The sequence below is a fragment of the Chenopodium album genome, chromosome 6 (assembly GCF_948465745.1).
Source record: "Chenopodium album chromosome 6, dcCheAlbu1.1, whole genome shotgun sequence".
In the NCBI taxonomy this organism is placed as follows: domain Eukaryota; kingdom Viridiplantae; phylum Streptophyta; class Magnoliopsida; order Caryophyllales; family Amaranthaceae; genus Chenopodium; species Chenopodium album.
The window spans coordinates 59970953-59976582 of NC_137839.1; positions in this window are offsets into that span (position 1 = coordinate 59970953).

Sequence of the window (5630 nt, forward strand, 5' to 3'; positions counted from 1 at the left end):
GGTTTTAAAAAATCCAAAACCGAATCCAAACCGTAAATCAAATTTTTCTATTTTCCCAATCCAATCCAAACCAAACTAAAAAAAAATCCAATCCAAATTACTAATTCGGTTCGGTTTTCGTTTTGGTTCGGTTTTAATTCAAATTACTTTCACCCCTAGGAGTAATCAAAATTCCTCCCTACAAGCTCGTCATTTCTCAAATTCCAGATAGAAAAATTCAAGTTTAATAAAAAATTGTTCCTCAAGCATCAGTAGAAAGTAATGACACGTTCCAACACAATGCATCTCCACCGACTTGCAGCATGACCACTCAAGTCTTAGAATCATGTCGTCAATCTAGAGACTTGGGGGGCTAGCGGTATACGAGGTAGTTTTGCCAGACGACCCGTTGAGCAATGGCCGATAAGATCATATGCTCATAATAGATGGAATGAGTAACCTCATACCACCTCTTGAGGGGCTAGTTGTACGGGATAGCTCCTGCTGAGCAATTTCCTCCAGCTGGAACCATTAAAAAAGGGATTCACCGTGCAAGCAAGAGCTGGCATGAGTGACCTCATACCACCTCTTGAGGGGCTAGTTGTATACGATAGCTCCTGCTGAGCTATCAACAGGCTCCCAGACTGGCTACTGGGTGCGCACTCACCGTTGGAAGGATAGCAGAAGGGGCTCCTAAGCCCAATAGAGTCAGCCCTCAAGCTGACCAAGTATGACTCTCCACAAAGGATACCGTACACCTAAAAATAGAGGGCAAAGTATAATAGAAAAGAGGTTAGACACACAAGTTATTGCACTCTTCTATCTCTCTAAGTACACTTTCTCTCTCTAAACACATTCTAACTTAAGCATCGGAGGGGAGTTCCTCGAGCCACCCCCGAGGGCAGTTTACGTGTGCTGCCTTATGCAGGTTGTCGACGGGACCCAACTCATGCCAGTAGAACCACCCTTGGATCCATACCTGGAACAATTATTATTATTATTATTATTGGAATCAGGTGCAGGGAACTGTGGCATTAGGGTACATGCAACGTGGCATTAGGTTTATATTTTATTTTACTAATGTTATTATGGATAAATTGCTTCCAATATTAATGTTTATTTTATTGTTATTATTTATCACCGTATTGCACGTTAAAGGGAATATGTAATTGAAAATCATGACTAAAAAAATGATGTGATTTCAAGTCATAATCACTTATAACTATGTAATTATGAGATGGTTTGAGAAAGAATGAGTTCATAGGTTAACAAATAAAGAAAATAGGCGTACTAGAAGCCATTTTGGCTTTAAATATCTTTTTTTTTATGAAATGGACCCAAAAACTTAGAAATTAGATTCTTTTATGTGATTTCAAGTCATAATCACTTATAACTATGTAATTAAGAGATGTTTTGATAAAGAATGAGTTCATAAGTTAACAAATGAAGAAAATAGGCATATTAGAAGCCATTTTGGCTTTAAATGGCTTTATTTTGATGAAATGGACCCAAAAACATAGAAAATGACTTCTTTTATGTGATTTCAAGTCATAATCACTTATAACTATGTAATTATGAGATGGTTTGTTAAATAATGAGTTCATAAGTTAAGAAATGAAGTAAATAGGCGAATTAGAAGCCATTTTAGCTTTACTTGGCTATATTTTGATGAAATGAACCCAAAAACTTATAAAATAGCTTCTTTTATGTCATTTCAAGTCATAATCACTTATATGTTTATTTGCTTTACTTGTAACTTATGTTGTTGGTAATTTGTTTAAACTATATATGATTGTATAATGTATTTCTTGTAGGAGACCTACCAGAAGAAGGTTGAAGAAGCCACCACTCAAGGGATTAAAAAGAGTCCTAACGAGTTGTATTGGGAGACTGTGGGTGGTCGCAACAAGAAGGGTCGGGTGAGGGGAATTGGCCAAAGTGCAGAGCTATACTATGGCAACCGGATGGGTCGAGCTTCTAGGTCTTCACAGCAGTACACACCGTCCGTTGTTTCTCATATGCAGGATCAGATGGTGCATAGGGTGCAGGCTCTTCATAGTGATATACAGAGTGAAATTCGGAGTGAAATAGAAGTTGAGATGCAAATTAAACCCGAATTCAAGTTGAAGTGGCCGAAATGGAGAGGAGAGCCGAGGAGAAGTGGAATGAGTTCATGAGTCGATTCGCCAACAATGACACATGTTCCACCATTCAGCCTCACTGTCGTAACCCTAGGGATGACCCGGGTAGTGGAGGAGCAAGATAGGGTACCCTAGCAATTTTTAGCATAGCTTTGGTTTATGTAGTATGGACATGTACTTAATTTGGATGATGTAGCTTTTGATTATGTTCCCGCTTTTGTAGAACTTACTATATATTATGTAGCTTTTGGATATATTCTACTTTAGAATAGCTTTTGTGGAAATATATATATTAATATTTCCGTAATTTGATTACGATTTTAATTATCACATGTATTAGGTGTAGGAAAATAGGTTTTGGATGATGCTTATTTTTTATTAAAAATAATTAGAATTTGTTGAGCTGGACTGTTTTTTCCGACGGAAAAATTAAGCTTAAATTCCGTAAGAACAAAGTTTTGCAACGAAAAAACAGGGCAAAGAATCCGTCGCAGAGTCATCATACTGCGACGAAATTAAAATCCGTGGTTAGTTAGCGATCGAAAATTCCGTCGTAAACTTGTGACGGATTTTAATTCGGTCGCAATGTGATGGCTCTGCGACGGATTTAATTCGATCGGAACAGCGTTTATTACGAAGAATTTTTCCGTCGTGGTAATTTCGACGACGGATTTTTCCGTTGCAAAATTGCGACAGATTATATATGAAAGTCAAAATAATTTCCGACAGAAACGGATCAGTTAGAAAATCCGTCGGAATAATCCTTTCTGACAGAATTTTCCTCGAAAAATCAACTTTTTCCTACCGAAGGTTTTCTGACGGAATGTAACGACGGAATTCCTTCGTAAAGGTTATTTCCGACGGAATTTCAAGCTTCAGTGACGAAACTTTTCGGTCAGAAACAGGCCTTTTTCTTATATTAGTTTAGGATACTTTTAATCTTGTTATTAAATCAAGTGATCACAAATATTTTAGAATTATGTGTGCATTAATATTTAACCAATTTAGCATAATTATAGTTTGGAGCAAATTGAATCTTTGTTTACATGCCTTTGAGATTGCAGGAATACTTTTCGCTATGAGAATCGAGTAGAGGCCAATACAGGCGAATGTGACTCCATGACTCACTTCGTACCATCATCCCCGATCCTCCTTTTGTGGTTTCGAACCATATGGAGTTAGTAATCTCATGAATTATGAATGGGGTGTAACCTTCATGGGTCAATTGTTGTTGCCTTTCGTTGTCACTTTATCGTGGTTGTCTTCTATGATTCGTGAACGGTTTACAAGTTCCTTAAAAACTTGTTGGCGACTCCCTACTTTATTTGTCCCTAATCGTATATGTCAATTCCTACTCCCTATGAGTTATAAGCATATTCACAACATACTTACGTAGGCGCACTTCAAACGATGCCTACAATTTGGCGACTCCACTAGGGAGGATTCTTGGTTATTTATCGATTTGAGTGATCGGTATTTAATTAAGATGAGTGGATGAGAATTAAAAGATTCTTGAATCGTATTCCTGTGATTAAATTGGAATTTTTTGCATATACATAGACGTTTTAATGTCTTATTTTAGGTTTGCCCGTAGGAAAAATTGGATAACCCGATCACGATCGAAGAAAACGAGGCACTGCTTGAATTTTACAAGCACCGTGTAATAGAAAATGTGTTGTGACACGGTACAAAACACCTTTTCGCGATGTACTGTACCGTTTCATGGTATTTTCCACCGTGTGGCGGCATTTTATACTATGTTGCGACAATTTCCATCGTAACACGGTGCCAGTAAAATTCTTCCTATGGTTTTGTTCTTTTTCTCGTTATTAGCTTTCTTCGATTTTTCTGAAAAAAAACGTGTGTTTTCTGCATACTTCTTAGCCCCGGGAAATTTAAGCTCTATCAACCCAAAAACACTCATGGCAATAAGTGTTCATCCGAGTTATTAAATTTACCCGAACCATGGAGTCAAGTTCGATTTAATCACGAACTTGCAGAGCCGGCATACACCCTCAAGGGAGGTTGTCGTGCTAACGCGTCCAAACTCCTAACCATGGTACCCTTTTGACACCAAATAAACTTGACAATAGTGGAACATAAATTTTGACCTTAGGTTGCGAACTCTTCTTTGCATCATTGTGCCTACGTGCCCTATGATGTGTGATCATTTTGATCTTAACATTCACGAGTTTTCTTTGTCTATGGTGGTTTATTTTATGACTAACTAATTCCAATGGACCGTAATCACTTAATAATTAGCGCCCACTAAAAAATAAAGAAAAAAAATTGGAATAAAACACACAAAAAACACCTGGAACTGATCACCGCGACATCGTACAGTTTGTCGTGTCACGATGCCCAGGGAATAAGTCCAGTTAGCTTTTTTTTAGTCTTCCGGGCTAATTTGGTCCTTGCGTCAGTCATTTTGGTTACTGTTTACATCTAGCAATGCGATCATATTACAGGTCTTATAACATCACTTAATCACTCACGAGTCAAGTATAGTCCACACACTTTCTTTATTTTCCGACTCGAGTCGTGTACCATGTCGTTTATGATCGTATACTAGGTTCATGCACCCTTTTTTGTCATAATAAAAAATGAGTGGAGTTTTTTCTCCCATGTTTTCAAATGTCTATTTTTTCCCCTTCCTTTCCTGTCTTGAGCAATGAGTCAAACAAATAAGTGAATTGTTTTATTTTTATACTTAGTCAAGGAGCAGGGGTAGATTAATACGGTTGAGTCATCACCGCAACAATATCTTAGATCTAAGAGGTGTTCACCTGCAAACTACTTTTACTTTGTTCCAATGGCCACTAAGGAAGATATTTATAACATCAACAAATCCATCGAGGCACTGTCTGCCATGATGCAAACCCTTACCACTAGGGTCACTGCCATGGAACAAAACAAGGTCACTGTTTCTACCCTTGACAAATATGATTAAGATCTCTGAGGATTTTACTTATGTGGAACAGCCTTCCACTCCTTTGGATATGAAGGAGAGGCTCCCTGAAAATTTCTCCACTGCTAATATTCCAAAGTTCAATCCTAATGACAATCCAATATTCCATTTGAAGGTGTTCTCTGCAACCATGGCTTTCAAGGGATAGGACGTAACACTCTTCCCTACGGTGTTCCCTCTCTCCTTAGATCATGCTTGCCAACAATGGTTTTATTCCCTAGATGCCAAGCGTACAACGACTTGGCAAGATGTCACCGACAGTTTCATGAATTGTTACAAGTGTAACATTCAAATCAAAACTTCTGAACTTGAGCTCTCCATTCTCAAATAGAAAGAGAATAAAGGCTTCACCGCTTATCTGAATAGGTGGAGGGAAACAGATTTACTCTTGGTAGATCCTCCTAAAGAAAGAGAGATGTTTCACCTCTTCATCTAAAATTTGACTCACAAGTATAGGGAACATCTCAAATTTCTTCCAGTTAACACTTTCGAAGCTGTATACGGAATTGGCATCAATATCGAGGACGGGCTTATAAAGACTG